Genomic DNA, 16449 nt, shown 5'->3' on the forward strand with positions numbered 1-16449 from the left:
GAGAGAAAGGGAGAAAGGGAGGGAGGAAGGAAGGAAATCAGAGTTAAAGAGAGGGAGAGACAGAGGGGGAATGTCCATCTGCTGATTCACTTCCCAAGTGGCTGTAGTGGCCAAGGTTGGGCCAGGCTGACGCCAGCAGCTTCATCTGGTCTCCCACATCAGGTGGCAATGGCCCAAACAGCTGGGGCATCTTCTGTTGCTGTCCCAGGCATTTTAGCAAAGAGCTAATCAGAAGTGGAGCAGCTGGCACTCCGATCAGCATCCACATGGGATGCAGGTGCTGCAGACCCACTACACCACAGCACTGGCACCCACAGTTTCTTAATGGAACACGAACTATAAAAGCATTATGATAAATATCTTGAAATAAAATCAATAATATCATGCTTATTATATCTAACTTTCATGTCTAACATAAAGTCTTTGAAAAGCTTTTCTTGCATAAATTAGTTTATACTCATTTTCTTTTTTTTTAATTATTATTTTTTATTTTTTTATTTTTTATTTTTGACAGGCAGAGTGGACAGTAGAGGGAGACAGAGAGAAAGGTCTTCCTTTTGCCGTTGGTTCACCCTCCAATGGCTGCCGCGGTAGGCGCGCTGCAGCCGGCGCACCACGCTGTTCCGATGGCAGGAGCCAGGTGCTTCTCCTGGTCTCCCATGGGGTGCAGGGCCCAAGCACTTGGGCCATCCTCCACTGCACTCCCTGGCCACAGCAGAGAGCTGGCCTGGAAGAGGGGCAACCGGGACAGGATCGGTGCCCCGACCGGGACTAGAACCCGGTGTGCTGGCGCCGCAAGGCGGAGGATTAGCCTACTGAGCCACGGCGCCAGCTAGTTTATACTCATTTTCACAGGTCTTTGTCACTAAAGATCATTCTTCAAATAATCCTAGTCCGTATCATATACTTATGAATTAAAATTCTATTAACAAAGAGTTAAATACAAAATATCACTTTCTTCCTGCTCTAAGATAAAAATGTGTTCTTTCCTAAGTTGAAGCATGCTTTCTGGTAGCCATGCTCTTGAAACCTCCTCCCAAACTGGCCCCATGGTTGGCCATGTGACTTACTGTGACCGAATGGGACCTAATAAAGTATAATGCAAAGGTTGAAAAGGTGCTTACATACTGGAACTTATTCATTCCCCACTTTTTTGCAACTTTTAAAACCCAACAGCCATGTGAAGAAGTCACAACTAGAATGATAAAGAGATGGAGGCCAAATGACAGCCAGCATTAACTAGCAAATATGTGAGTGACACCATCTCAGACAACAGTCTCAATCAAACAACAGGAGTAACATTAGGGAAGACCAGGGACCGGGAGAGAGAGAGAGGAAGGAGGAGGGGGAAATAGGGAAGGAAAAATAAAGAACCAAGCCAGACACTCAAATTGCTCACCCACATCATTGTGGGCAAATAAAATGATTGTCATGTCACTAAATTTGGGGCTATGCTGTAAAGGCAAACTAATACATATATTCAAAAAAGGAGTAAAAAAATCATTTGTGAATCTACTATAAAGGACATTAAAATTCTTCCATCACTAGGTCATTTTCAAAGCAGATCTTCAAGCAGATTTAATAATATGAGTCCCTACCCAGATGTTCTAAAAGACATTGAATGCCAGAAACTAGCAACCAGCACCTAGTTCAAAATGATGGAGTGCAGCATCATTAGAACCTACCCCAGCATCCTTTCCCTGTCAGATACATACTGAGGGGAGTTAGCCAACTAAAGAACAAAGTAATGAAAACAATGATTACCAAAAATCACAGTTCATCAACTATCGTTACTAGATGTGAATACTTTAAAAATTCTCTACAAGATTTTATTGATGCTAATTGTCTTTTTCCCTTCAGATTTTTTTTTTTTTTTTGACAGGCAGAGTAGACAGTGAGAGAGAGAGAGAAAGATCTTCCTTTACCGTTGGTTCACCCTCCAATGGCCACCGCACCACGCCGACCCGAAGCCAGGAGCCAGGTGCTTCTCCTGGCCTCCCATGTGGGTGCAGGGCCCAAGCACTTGGGCCATCCTCCACTGCCTTCCCGGGCCACAGCAGAGAGCTGGACTGGAAGAGGGGCAACCGGGATAGAATCCGGCTCCCTGACCGGGACTAGAACCCGGTGTGCCGGCGCCACAGGCGGAGGATTAGCCTATTGAGCCATGGCGCCAGCCTTCCTTCAGATATTCTTGAGGCTCTACACACAACTTATTACTGGAGGAATTAACCAACTCTTGTGCAATTCCACAGGGAGATAACTCAGGCAAGCTTGTATCTAGTTTCCTCTGAACAGACTTCCATGTGCCTTTTGCTTTGCTGATTTTGCTTAGTACTCCTATCATTTCACTATAGAAACTGTAATTGTAAATAAAATGACTTGGGGTCCTATGAGGTATTCCTGCAAATCATGAAACCTGACACTGGTTTTGAGGACCTCCAACACATTTTCTAAGTCCTTTTGACATAAACCTAGTAAATGCAAAACAGTCTCCTAGCTTCCTGCTAGGACAAGAAATTTGCACAAATCATGCCTAGAGAATCAGACATTTCTTAAGGAACACTGATTCTTTTCAGTGGGAAATAATATTTAGACACAGCATTCTGGGTGCTAAAGAATAAACAAAATTTACTCTCATTTCGTGTTTGGAGTTAGGGGAAGGAATCCATTTCCAAAATAAATCTTTTTGTATTTCAAGAAATAAAATCATTTTTCCTACCACAAAAAAAGTAGTATCCAGAGGCTAGCATTGTAGTATAGTGGGTAAACCATCTGCCACATTAGCATCCCATAAGGATGACTGTTTGGGTGCTAGTTGCTCTATTTCCAATTTATCTCCCTGCTAATGGCCTAGGAAAAACAGTGGAAGATGGCCCAAGTGTTTAGGCCCCTATACCCTCATGGGAGACATGGATGAAGCTCCTGGCTCCTGGCTTTGGCCTGGTCCTGGGGAATCAATGAGCAAATGGAAGATTTCTGTCTCTCCCTTTCTCTCTGTAATTCTTTCAAATAATAAATATATCTAAATAAATAAATAATAAATAAAACAATCAATAGTATCCAACTCAGAAGAATCTGTGTAAATATGTTGGGTATTCAGCACATTTAGATAATACAGGCACAAAATTCATCAAAGTTTAAAAATGTAAATATGCTGAATTTTGTAATAAATCTTTCAAATACTTAACAAATTTTTATTTATTTATTTGAGAAGGAAGGAAGGAGCGAAGAGAGGAAGAATGAAAGGAGAGAAAAAGGGAAAGAAAGGGAGAAAGAGAGAGATCTCCCATCTACTGGTTCACTCCAAAAACACCCACAATGGCTAGGCCAGTGCTGAACTTCAGTCATAGAAGGTAGTGTTTGGATTTGGTGGCATTTTTAAGAATTCCTTTCCTTACTAGTTTACTGATATAGTTAAGACCAAACTCTTTCTGAAAGAAAAAAATCTGAGTTAACGTATAGCATATTTTTAACTTTTTTAAAAATTTACTAACGAATCATTTTTTTAACTTTAAAAATGTTTGTTTATTTTCATTTTATTTGAAAGGCAGAAAGACACAGACCTTCCATCCACCAGCTGACTCCCCAAATGCTCCAACAGCTTGGGCTGAGACAGACGGAAGCCAGGAGCCTCCCATGTGGGCGACAGGGAACCAAATACTTGAGTCATCATCTCCCACCTCCCAGGGCACACATTAGCAGGAAACTGGATCAGAAGCACAGCTGGGACTGAAGGAATCACTCCGATACTGGATGCAGGTGTCCTTAGCAGGATCTTAACCAGTTCATCAGATGCTCACCCTTAATCATATTTTAAGTATATAGTTCAGTGGTATCAAATATTCACAATGTTGTGCAACCACCACAACCATCCATCTCTATAACTCCTTTCATCTTGTAAACCTGAAATCTATGCCCCTAAAACAAACCTCCCCCCATTTCCACCATCACTCAGCCCATGGTAACCATAATTTTATTGTCTATCTCTATGATTTTGACTACCAAGTACCTCATATAAGTAGAATCAAATACTATTTGTGTTTTTCTGACTTGCTTATGTCCCTTAGCACAATATCCTCAAAGTTGATCCACATTACTGCATATTGAAGAATTTCCTTCCTTTATAAAGCTAAATAATATTCAACTTTATGAACAGCATATACATTGTATTTGTTCATTTATCAGTCACAGGATACTTGAGTTTTGTGAATGATGCTATTACCAAAAAATAGGCATACAAATACTTTTTTTTTTTTTTTAAGATTTATTTACTTATTTGAAGAGCAGAGTTACAGAGAGAGGGCGAGGGCAAGGGTGAAAGAGAGAGACACAGAGACAGACAGACATGGGGCCGGCACCGTGGCTGGTTCTAGTCCTGGCTGCTCCTCTTCCAATCCAGCTCTCTGCTGTGGCCTGGGAAAGCAGTAGAAGATGGCCCAATTGCTTGGGCCCCCGCACCCACATGGAAGACTGGGATGAAGCTCCTAGCTCCTGATCAATGGAGCTCTGGCCACTGTGGAGTGAACCATCAGAAGACCTTTCTCTCCGTCTCTTCCTCTCACTGTCTGTAACACTATCTCTCAAATAAATAAATAAATAAAATCTTGAGAGAGAGAGAGAGAATATGAGAGACCTTCTATTCACTGGTTCATTCCCCAAATGGCTGCAATGCAATGGCAGAAGCTGGGCCTGTCTAAAGCCAGTAGCTTCTTCTGTTGTCTCCCACATGGGTGCAGGGACCCAAGTACTTGGGCCATGCTTCACTGCTTTTCCAGGCCCATTAGCAGGGAGCTAGATTGGAAGCAGAACAGCCAGTATTCAAGCCGGAGCCTATATGGGAAGTCAGTGTCACAGGTGGTGGCTTACCTGCTACGCATCAGAAAATCCTGCTCTGGATTCTATTGGGTATATATGGATGGTATCTCTCTAGTTTCTTTTTTAATTTGAAAGAGAGAGAAAAGTAATGAACAAAATAGAAATAAAGAAAGTTGGCCGGCGCCGCGGCTCAATAGGCTAATCCTCCGCCTTGTGGCACCGGCACACCAGGTTCTAGTCCCGGTTGGGGCGCCAGATTCTGTCCCGGTTGCCCTTCTTCCAGGCTAGCTCTCTGCTGTGGCCCAGGAGGGCAGTGGAGGATGGCCCAAGTGCTTGGGCCCTGCACCTGCATGGGAGACCAGGATAAGCACCTGGCTCCTGGCTTCGGATCAGCGCGGTGCGCCGGCTGCAGCACGCTGGCTGCGGCGGCCATTGGAGGATGAACCAACGGCAAAGGAAGACCTTTCTCTCTGTCTCTCTCTCTCACTGTCCACTCTGCCTCGCAAAAAAAAAATAATAATAAATAAAAAATAAAAAAAGCAGCAGCTCCCATCTGCTGCTTCAGTCCCCAAATGCCCACAATAGCTAAGGCTGAACCAGGCTGGGAGCTGGGAACTCAATCCAGGTCTTCCACATGGATGGCAGGGACCCAAGTACTTGAGCATATATCTATCACCACCCAACTCCCAGGGTACATAACAGCAGGAAGCTGGGATCAGGAGCAGAGCCAGGATACAAACTTGGGAACTTGTTGTGGGATTGCAGCATCCCAATCAGTGGCTTAACTGCTAGGTTAAAAGGCTACCTCAGCTCTTTATTAAACTATAACTTCTCCATGTCTGTATTTCTTGTCACATTTGCATTTCAGTTCTTCACCCAATCTAGCATATCATTAGCACTTAGATTCAAGTCTATTAAATGAAGGGCTTAACAGTAACAATTTGACAATCAGCAGTGAACATGATGGAGACAAGGAGTAAGTATGGCAAAGATTATTAGTTGCCATTCAATAAAGATCTCCACCTCACAGTCACTGAAAAAGTCTATATACTAAGCTAAAAGCCATTCCTGAATTGCTTGCAACCAAGTATAGCTATATGACTAAGTTCTGGTCAATGAAATCACAGAGAGTACTGTACAGGAAATTCTGGTAAGGTTTCTTAAAAGATGGAAAGGTGTGTCTTTTTTTGTGCCTTCCTTACTTCCACCTGCAATATGGATGTATGGTTGGAGATCCAACAACCACTAGGTTATCTTGAAAATGGAAGCCACATAGGTAAGGACGACAAAGGAAAAAGACAGAAGTAGCTTGAGTCCCTGGCAATTCTATAGAGTTGGCCATACTGGCCCTAGACTACCTACCTCTAATTTTTTTTTTTCTTTTGCAAGACAAAATAATTAACTATCTTGTTTAAGCAATGGTTATTTTAAAGCCATTTTTATTTATTCATTTCCAGTTTCTATTTAAAGCAGAGAGACAGAGATCTTCCATCTACTGTTTCACTCCTCAACTGCCTGTAACAGCCAGGGTTGGGCCAGGCTGAAGCTAGGAGTCCAAGACTCAATCTGGGTCTCAATGTGGTGGCAAGGACCCAAGTACTTGAGTCATCATCTGCAGCCTCCTGGGATGTGTATTAGCAGAAAGCTGGACTGGAAGCAGAACAGCTGTGACTTGAACAAAGCATTCTGATATGGGATACATGCATCCCAAGCAGCACTTAACCCCTGTGCCAAACGCCTACACCAGCAATGGTTATTTTTTATCTCTGACTCTAGCAGCCAAACACAATTACTGATAAGAAGAAAATCCAGCAGCAAATCTGTAGTCTGAAACACCTGCAGCCATCTCAGCTATGCTGCAATTTAATGATGACAAAGTGTAAGAAATTTCTACTGGAATGGAAGGAGTAGATTAGTAAGCAAGATTCAACAAAGAGCCTCTATTCTTTGAAGGTACACCACCATTATAGTTCATCTGGATGGATTCAGAGTTGTTTAGCACACTGACGAATTTTATAATGCAAGTAATGTAATTTCTGGCCAACATTTAGGAGTTATGTTCTAGAAAAGTAATGTGGCTTACAAAGCTGTGACTGGAAAGAACAAATAATATGAAAATAAAGGGTGAGAAAAATAAACAATAAATGGAAGTGAAATCATCTGTTCAACTTTTTCAAATAAAAATAAATGGGTTGGCATTGTAGGGCAGCAGGGTTAAGATGTCACCTGCAATGGCAGTATACTGTAAGAGCACTGGTACTGGAAGTGCCACTTCTGACCAGTTCAAACTAATGAGCCTGGGAAAGCAGTAGAAAATGGCCCAAGTGCTTGACCCCTGCACCCACACAAGAGACAGGGATGGAGTTCCATGCTCCTGGCTTTGGCCTCATCCAGTCCTGGGCCTTCAGTCATCTGGGAAGTAAACGACTAAATAGAAGATCTTTCTTGGGGGCTGGCGCTGTGGCATAGTGGGTAAAGCCACCATCTGCACATCACCATCCCAAATGGGTGCTGGTGCAAGTCTCAGCTCTTCCACTTCCAATCCAGCTCTCTGCTATTGCCTAGGAAAGCACTAGAAGTTGGCCCAAGTCCTTGGCCCCTGTACCTGAGTGGGAGACTCGGAAGAAGCTCCTGACTCCAGATTGGTGCAGCTCCGGCCGTTGTGGCCAATTGGGGAGTGAACCAGAGGATGGAAGACCTCTCTCTCTCTGCCTCCTTCTCTCTGTGTAACTCTGACATTCAAATAAATATCTTCAAAAAAAAAAAAAAATCTCTGTGTAATTGACTTTCAAAGAAATAAATCTTTGAAAAGAAACTTAAAAAGGCCGGCGCCGTGGCTCAACAGGCTAATCCTCCGCCTAGCGGCGCCAGCACACCGGGTTCTAGTCCTGGTCGGGGTGCTGGATTCTGTCCCAGTTGCCCCTCTTCCAGGCCAGTTCTCTGCTATGGCCTGGGAAGGCAGTGGAGGATGGCCCAAGTGCTTGGGCCCTGCACCCCATGGGAGACCAGGAGAAGCACCTGGCTCCTGCCTTCGGATCAGCGCGGTGCGCCAGCCGCAGCGCGCCTACCGCGGCGGCCATTGGAGGGTGAACCAACAGCAAAGGAAGACTTTTCTCTCTGTCTCTCTCACTGTCCACTCTGCCTGTCAAAAAAAAAAAAAGAAAAGAAAAAAAAGAAACTTAAAAAATCAATAATTTCTATTAATGTTTTTCAAGTTTTTTTTCATTTTTTATTTTTTACAGGCAGAGTGGACAGTGAGAGAGAGAGACAGAGAGAAAGGTCTTCCTCTGCCATTGGTTCACCCTCCAATGGCCGCATTTTTTTTTTTTTTTTTAAGTCTTCAAGAAACACTGCTGTAGCAAAACAATCAGTAAAGGCTGATTCTCCCACATATTATGCACACTTTTCTACTTCATAAATATTTTGAACCAGTCCTTCCTGGCTTGCCACTTAGTGTCCTTTATATTTGGGTCTTTAAATTTTTATTAAGTCGTATTAACTTTTTTTTGCCAATTCTTATAGTGATTATGTCATTTTTGGATTGTTCTTCATCCTTAAAGAAAACAGAAAATAAACTGATTCTTACCCTACAGACCTGCATAAAATATTACATAACCTGACATTATGAAATACACACTTGCATTATCTTTAATAAAAGATTAATTGGCAATCCAGCAATTCCATTACGCAGGGGTGGAGAATCTTTTTTCTGCCAAGGGGCATTCGGATATTTATAACATCATTCACAGGCCATACAAAGTTACCAACTTAAAAAAATTATACTGCTATAGATTTACTGTATTTATTGTCAGGGCCAGATCAAATGATTTCTTGGGCCTTATATTGGCCTGCAGGATGAATGTTCTCTACCCTTGCATTAATGGGTAGGAAATCAGTATGTTAAAGAGATATCGGGGCTGGCACTGTGGCGTAGTAGGCAAAACTTCTACCTGCAGCGCCAGCATTCTATATGGGTGCCAGTTCGAGTCCCGGCTGCTCCTCTTCCTACCCAGCTCTCTGCTGGCCCAAGTGCTTAGGCCCCTGTACCAGGGTGGGAGGCCTGGGAGAAGCTCCTGTTTCCTGACTTCCGGCTCAGCTCTAGCCATTATGGCCATCTGGGGAGTGAACCAGAGGATGGAAGACCTCTCTGTCTCTGCCTCTCTCTGTCTATTCTATATCCCTGCCTCTGTCTATAACTCTGCCTCTCAAATAAATAAAGATCTTAAAAAGGGAGAGAGAGGTGGAGAGGGAGGAGAGGGAGAGGGGAAGGGAAAGGGAGAGGGGGAAGGGGAAGGGGAGAAGGAGGGGGAGGGGGACGGGGAGAGGAAGAGAGAGAGATTTGCACTCCCATGTTTATGGCAGCATATTCATAATAGCCAAGACAGGGAATCAACCTACGTATCCACTGACATGAATGGATAATTAAAATGTGGTATAAATACAATGGAATGTTATTTAGCCATAAAAAGATGAAATCTTGTCACCTGCAGCATCACAGATGAGTTTAAGAGGACATCATGTTAAATGAATAAGAACATGACAAATATCACATATTCTTGTTCATATGTGGAAGCTTAAAAAGTTAACTTTATGGAAGTCAAGTGTGATTATCAGAGAATGGAAAGGGTGAGGCTAGAAGAGTGATGAAGAGAAGATGGTTAATAGGTACAGTAGTGCAGTTGGACACATGGAATAACATTCAGTAAACTATAATACAGTAAGATAATTATGGTCGATAATAAATTGTACATATTTTAATATATATTTAAATTATACAAGCTTCATATATTTCTTTCAAAAGAAGTATCAAAGAAAATTTTGTATATTCCCAACATAAAGAAATGATAAATATTTGAGGTGGTGCATACGCTGATTAACCTGAACTATTTATTACACATTGAATAAATGTACTTGAAAAAAACAACACTGTATCTCATAAATATGTACAATTATGTGTCAATTAAAAATAAATGAATTGGCATATCTGGTGGTTTATGTTTTAGAATTCAACTATATTAGAAATCTTACAAGTATATAAATTATATACAGGAACTGCAGAAAGAACTAAGTACAAAAGAAAAATGATCCTGTGACATGTACTCTAACATTGTTTTACTGAAAAGCAAAGGACTAAAGCCTAAAAGATTAAATAATCTCAGCAGACAACACTAAATAGGTCTAACAATGTTGGTCAACTAACTAAAGCAGATGACTGCTCAAGTGGTTTGGTCACTGCCACCCATGTGAAGACCTAGATTAAGTTCCCAGTTTCAGCCCAGCCCTGGATGTTGCAGACATTTGAGGAGTGAACCACTGGTTAGGAGATCTGTCTGCTTCTCTGCCTTTCAAATAAATAAAATGAACAAATCACTCACTTATTATAGTATCCCGTTCTAGTTTTTGATTCATTTATTATAGTATTATTACGGTCATGCTGACTCCAATGCTTCCTTTACTATAATTAAAAATGTATTAAAATGTATGAAAGTACAATGGGGAACCACTAAAGGCTTTTGTGTAAAATAATACATGACAGGAGGGGCCGGCGCTGTGGTGCAGTGGGTTAATCCTCCATCTGCGGCACCAGCATCCCATATGGCACTGGTTCTAGGCTGCTCCTCTTCCAGTCCAGCTCTCTGCTATGGCCTTGGAGAGCAGTACAAGATGACTCAAGTCCTTGGGCCCCTGAACCTGCATGGAGACCAGGAAGAAGCTCCTGGCTTCAGATCGGTGCAGCTCTGGCTGTTGCAGCCATTTGGGGAGTGAACCAACAGAAGGAAGACCCTTCTCTCTCTCACTGTAATTCTACCTCTCAAAATAAAGAAATATTTTTTTTTTTTGACAGGCAGAGTTAGACAGTGAGAGAGACAGAGAGAAAGGTCTTCCTTTTTCTGTTGGTTCACCCCCCAAGTGGCCACTATGGCCGGCGTGCTGCGCTGATCCAAAGCCAGGAGCCAGGTGCTTCCTCCTGGTCTCCCATGAGGGTGCAGGGCCCAAGGACCTGGGCCACAGCAGAGAGCTGGACTGGAAGAGGAGCAACCGGGACTAGAACCCAGGGTGCCAGCGCCACAGGTGGAAGGTTAGCCTAGTGAGCTGTGGTGCCGGCCTAGAAATAAAATGGTCCTAGCAAGAGGCCGACTAAGTGATTAAAGACTTGAACTATTATTGCTGCTGCTACTACCACTACTACTCACAGCTAACACTCATGTTTTATCATGTACCAAGAACTGAAATGAGAATTTTCTGTGTATCTGTTGATTTAATCCTCATAACAAGCATTTTAAAAACTTTTAAACTTGAAACAATTATAAACTTTTTTTGTTTTAATTAGGCAGAGTTAGACAGTGAGAGAGAAAGAGACAGAGAGAAAAGTCTTCCTTCTGTTGGTTCACCCCCCAAATGGCCGCTATGGCCGGCGCTTCATTAGGGTCTCCCACTGGGTGGTGGGGTCCAACTACTTGGGCCATCCTCCACTGCTTCCCCAGGTGCATTAGCAGGGAGCTGGATTGGAGGTGGATCAGCCAGGACTCAAACCAGTGCTCATACCAGATGCTGTCACCACAGGTGGTGACTTAACCCGCTGTGCCACAGCACTAGCCCCTGGATTCACTTTTTTTTTTAAGATTTATTTATTTATTTGAAAGGAAGAGTTACAGAGAGGCAGAGACAGAGAGAGAGAGAGAGGTCTTCCATCCACTGGTTCACTCCTAAGATGGCCGCAATGGCCAGAGCTGTGCCGATCCGAAGCCAAGAGCCAAGAGCTTCTTCTGGGTCTCCCACGTGGGTGCAGGGGCAAGGATCTGGGCCATTTTCTACTGCTTTCCCAGGCCATAGCAGAGAACTGGATTGGAAGTTGGAGCAGCTGGGACTCGAACCAGTGCTCATAAGAGATGTCAGCACTGCAGGCAGTAGCTTTACCTGCTAAGGAACAGCGCTAGCCCCCTGGATTAACTTTTACACATATTCTATTTGAGAGACCAACAGATCATTTTCATTAAGCAGGCAATTCAATTTGTAGAATAGGAATTAAAGACCAAGAGAAAGCTCTGGATTAGAGATATAGATTTGAGAATCATCAAATTTAGATGCTAACTGAACAGATAGGGTCACAATGTGATAAAGCATAAAATCAGGGAGCTGACAACAGAACCCTGAACATCAGAAACATTTAAGTCTGAAATATTCCAAGTTCATATCAATGTCATATTTTAGAAGAATTTCGTGTTTTCTATTTGAGACTTCCAATTAGCTTATCCATTCCCTTTCTCATTAAAATGATTACTTTCATTTTTAAAGTATTCTTTTAAAAGGAATGCACATTGATTTAAAAGCCTTGATTAAGAAAAATATGCAAAAAGACTAAGTTCCACTCTCTGCTCAGTATCCAACGCCCATCACCCATTTTGAAAAAAAAAAAAAATAGGGGGGAAAAGAGTTTAAGGAGGTTAATTGACAAATCTAAGTAGCTAACATTAGTCTACATTAATTAAGACTCAAGCACTGGGGCCAGTAATGCGGCACAGCAGGTTGGGCTGCTGTCTGTAGTGTCGGCATCCCAAGTGGCTGCTCCACTTCAGCCCAGCTCCCTGCTAATAAGCCTGGGAAAGCAGTGGAAGACTGCCCAGGTCCTTGGGACCCTAACCCTTGTGGGAGACCCGGATAAGTCTCCAGCCTGGCCCAGCCCATTACAACCATCTGGGGAGTAAACCAGCAGATGGAAGATCTCTATCTCTGTCTCTCTCTCTAATTCTCAACTTTAAATAAAATAAATAAATCTTAAAAAAAAAAATTTGGATGTACCAAAAAAAAAAAAAAGCACTATAAAGAGTCAATATCCCTGATGAAAGTACTACATAAATTTCATTCCAACATTTTTTGAAGTTTAGCATGTTAACTACTTAGTAACCTATGGTTTGCCATTCAATAAGTTACCACTTACCATGCTTTATGACATATTTTTTAGAAGCTATATTTCAAATCTAGAAAGTACTATAATTCTATAAATAATCAAAAGTCACATTTCTCAATATATTATACACCTATTTTTACTCTTTCCCCCAAATTAAAGCCTTATCATTTAATTTGTCTCATACTTCACTCCATGGCAGGCAAACACCCAAACAAACAAAAAAAAAATCTAGAATTCATAAAAATGAACCATGCATTTCTAAACTGAACCTATGTCAAGGCCAGCACATTCACAATTCCATTTTAACATACGATATTGAATGAATGTTCAAAGATTAGTGTATATATTCGTTACATCATGGCATTATTGAGAAAAGACCTTTAATCAACAAAGCTTATTATTTTCTAATTTTAGTTTAATTTTAAAACTAGACAGCTCTCAGAGACATTGAGAACAAGATATGAATAAATACCTGTACAAATTAATTAACACCATCTGAATCATGAAAGAAATTAGCTTGATTTGTGGAAAGCAGCTAGGAGTCAAATAAAACCTAATTCAATAAAATCTAATTTAAACCAAAATATTCAGCACTTTTTTTTTTTTTAATTTCTGGCAATTTCAGTGCCTGGCTAGAAATGTTATCCTAAGACATTAAATGGTGAAAATTTATTGAGCTATAAAATATTGGTAGATTTGGCAGCTCTTTGTCTCAAGCTAAAACTACTGCTACTGGTTCATACCACAAATGCCAAATTCTTGAATTAGATCAATGATTCTAAAGTGGAAGCCAGCAGTGAGCCAAATCATCAAGGGAATTATTTTTTCCAAAATATATCTCCTCTCTTCATATTCCCTTCATCACTAAGATTCTGAAGGGAAGTAGAGATGATGTAAGATATGCCTGTGTCTTTAAAAAAAAAAAAAAAACCACTCAGATTATTTTGAGATATCCATCTCCAACTTCAGGGAAAATTCTTGAATTAGGTCCAACCACCCTTTTAACATTGTAGCATAAGGAACAGAGCTACAAAATGGCAAGAGTTCAGCAAAAGGTGCAAGTAAGAAGCTATACACACAGCAGGTATAAGGCACTTTTAGAGTTTTTGGTGCCAGATCCCACCAGAATCTACTTCATTATATTCTAGACTATGACAAATGTTCGGTTCATCATCCTAAGAAAAGCACATAGTGTACTAGTCAGATAACTATGTAAAAAGAAACAATTCTGGACATCAAAAAACCTAAAAAGCTACAGAGCTAAACACAAAAATTCCTCTGTTCTGACATTAAAAGAATAACAAAGAACTATTCTGTGAAGCTGATAAACTGTTTTGAGATTTCTGCTAATATTTTATTATTTTAGCTTTTCATTACATAGCGTTAGTTTTTCTATGATAAAGCATAGTCAAGTTGACAATCTGAATCATTCTAGAATTTAATAAGATGTCAAAACTGTGTATTAAAAACCACCACTCAATACAGATATTGAATTATCATGCTGTATCATATAAATATGTACAATTAAAATTGTTTTAAAAATCAAACTCAAATCCACATACATGTCAACATAGCTTAAAGGTTAGATTAAAAAAAACTTTAATGATACACTTTAGAGCAAACAAATATTGTTTCAAATTCCTAATAAATATCTCTAATACTGAAATGCTTCAAAATGAATTTCTATGAAGATTAGAAGTCATCCAATTACTATTAAATGCTGATTGGACTAGAATTTCTTAAACTACTTGGTAATTTCCTGCTTCAATCTTTTCGCTAATGTTCAAGTTATTAGAGTCTACGATGACACCTACTGGCCATTCAAAACCAGCTATTAGTTCTCTAAGACATCTCGAGTAAGTTGATTACGTAATAAGAATGAACAAATGAAGAAACTCTCACATACAGAGCACCCTAAAGATTTATTTACAGATACTCAAAACACTACAGAACTGCATTTAAAATAGAACCAAGAGGTTCTATTTTAATAAAACCAAAGGATGTCATTATTTTTATAAAACAATAAAAGATAAAGAATGAAACAGCAACTATGAATTAAAATTTATACCCAAAGCATATATATTTCACAACTCTGAAAATTTCAGAACAAACTCTTTCCCAAATGGTATTCTGAGGAGGAAAAATGACATTTTGATTTAGGTTCATGTACACTAATATAAATTGGCTTTGATAAAAAAAAAATCCCATTATGAGAAAGTTTTTGTGATGTGCAGTGCTGAAATAAGCTCAGGAAAATGATAAACTGCTAATACTACATCAGTTTTTATCTCCTAAGCTAGGCAACATTTCAAACGGCTTACATTTTGTCAATTTACAATGCTTCTATTAAAACTGCTTTTCCCTGAGCTATAAAAAAAATCAAGTCTTTATGCAGTTCGTCCTTCCACAACACATACTGAATGTTAATTCTTATTTTAAACCCACATTTCACGTGCTAATAACGAACAATAAAACATCTTAGCAACGAGCTAATTTACAGCTAATTATGTCTGTAAATACATTTTACCTCAGTCCAAGAGGCTCAGGGAGTATACTTTTAAAACCTAAGAAATAGATAATTTACAATTAGCTTCTCAAGACCTACAAAGGAAACCACTTAAAAATTGATATCCACCCCCTCCCCAATGCAGACCACCACCTTATTTTCATAGTCGCTAACATCCACGACACCTAGGAGAAAAAAAAAAATCTACCAATTTGTACTTTCCTGCGACTACCAATTTTTGAGGCCACTTTCCTGAAGATTGACAACCTCCACCCCAAAAAAAAGAAAAAGAAAAAGAAAGACAAATGGATCTGCTATCAGCCTTGAATCCTGAAACAAAGTCGTTAACTACAAAATAGGAAGCTGGCAGCATTCATTTCAACCCAAACCCATATTTGGGATAAGCTGCTCGTGACTACTCTCTCCTTCACGCTACCAGCCCTCGCCCACAGAGCCCGTCAGGGTAGGAAGCACTCAAGCCAACGAAACAAGTGTCCTGCCACATCAATAGGTCGCAAGACCTCCTCTTCCAGGAGGGACAGCCTAGTTGTGTGGGTAAATATCAGCCCAGGATTACATAATACACAGCTAGCCAGTCTCCAGTATTATCTGACCACCTCCGCTTCCCCTGCCCACCACAGGGAAATGGCCCCAACAGGCAAGCCCTAGGATTTCTCTCAGGTGTCTGCAATGTCGTGTCCTTTTCTCGCCTGGGGCTTCGTGCAAGGAATTCCTTCGGCCCTCGCTACCCCATCTTGCTCCTGCCTCTACCCTTTCTTGCTCTCTTTCTCTGCCAGCGCCACCGCGGCCCCGCACGCCTAAGGTAGGCCCTGCTGCTGCCCCGCGGAGCCCACCTTTAACCCGCCTCAGCAGCCGCCTTCTCCTCCTCACGACCCTCCCGAGCTGCTCTACCTGGTTTACAGGAGGCTCCGGGGTCGCCAAGTCTCCGGCTACCGCCTTCCCAAACCCCCCTCGTCAGCTCCCGGCTAGGGTCTCCGCCGCAGGAGAAAAAGAAAAATCCTGTTCATCGAGACTTTGCGTCCCCCGAAGACAGCACCGCCGCCTACCTGTCACCCCGCTGTCTCCGGCTTCCTACCGCCACCGCCTCCCGCAGCAGCCAGCCAACTGCAGCGCAACAACCTGCCTTCTCATTGGATGAGTCCACGCTCCCAACAACAGCCTCTCTCATTGGCTGCACCAAGTCCGCGGCCCTACCCCT

The 16449-nt window shown here is 41.5% G+C and overlaps 1 protein-coding gene across 10 annotated transcripts in view; it reads right to left on the reverse strand.

Annotated features, from left to right (window-relative positions):
- Positions 1-16373, reverse strand: part of HYCC2 (hyccin PI4KA lipid kinase complex subunit 2) — a 78869-nt gene extending 62496 nt beyond the window's left edge. For 4 of the 10 annotated variants that reach the window (XM_062189873.1, XM_062189884.1, XM_062189853.1 and 1 more), the window contains exons 1-2: positions 16298-16373; positions 15252-15288 (exon numbers count right to left, since the gene is read on the reverse strand). The gene's annotated coding sequence lies outside the window, so the exon portion shown is untranslated. Of the gene's footprint in view, positions 1-15251; positions 15289-16142; positions 16256-16297 lie in introns of those variants that run through there. The other 6 variants (XM_062189862.1, XM_062189856.1, XM_062189869.1 and 3 more) reach the window with 5 other exon arrangements.
- Between the last annotated feature and the right edge of the window lie 76 nt (positions 16374-16449).

The sequence above is a fragment of the Lepus europaeus genome, chromosome 1, assembly GCF_033115175.1.
Source record: "Lepus europaeus isolate LE1 chromosome 1, mLepTim1.pri, whole genome shotgun sequence".
Classification (NCBI taxonomy): Eukaryota; Metazoa; Chordata; class Mammalia; order Lagomorpha; family Leporidae; genus Lepus; species Lepus europaeus.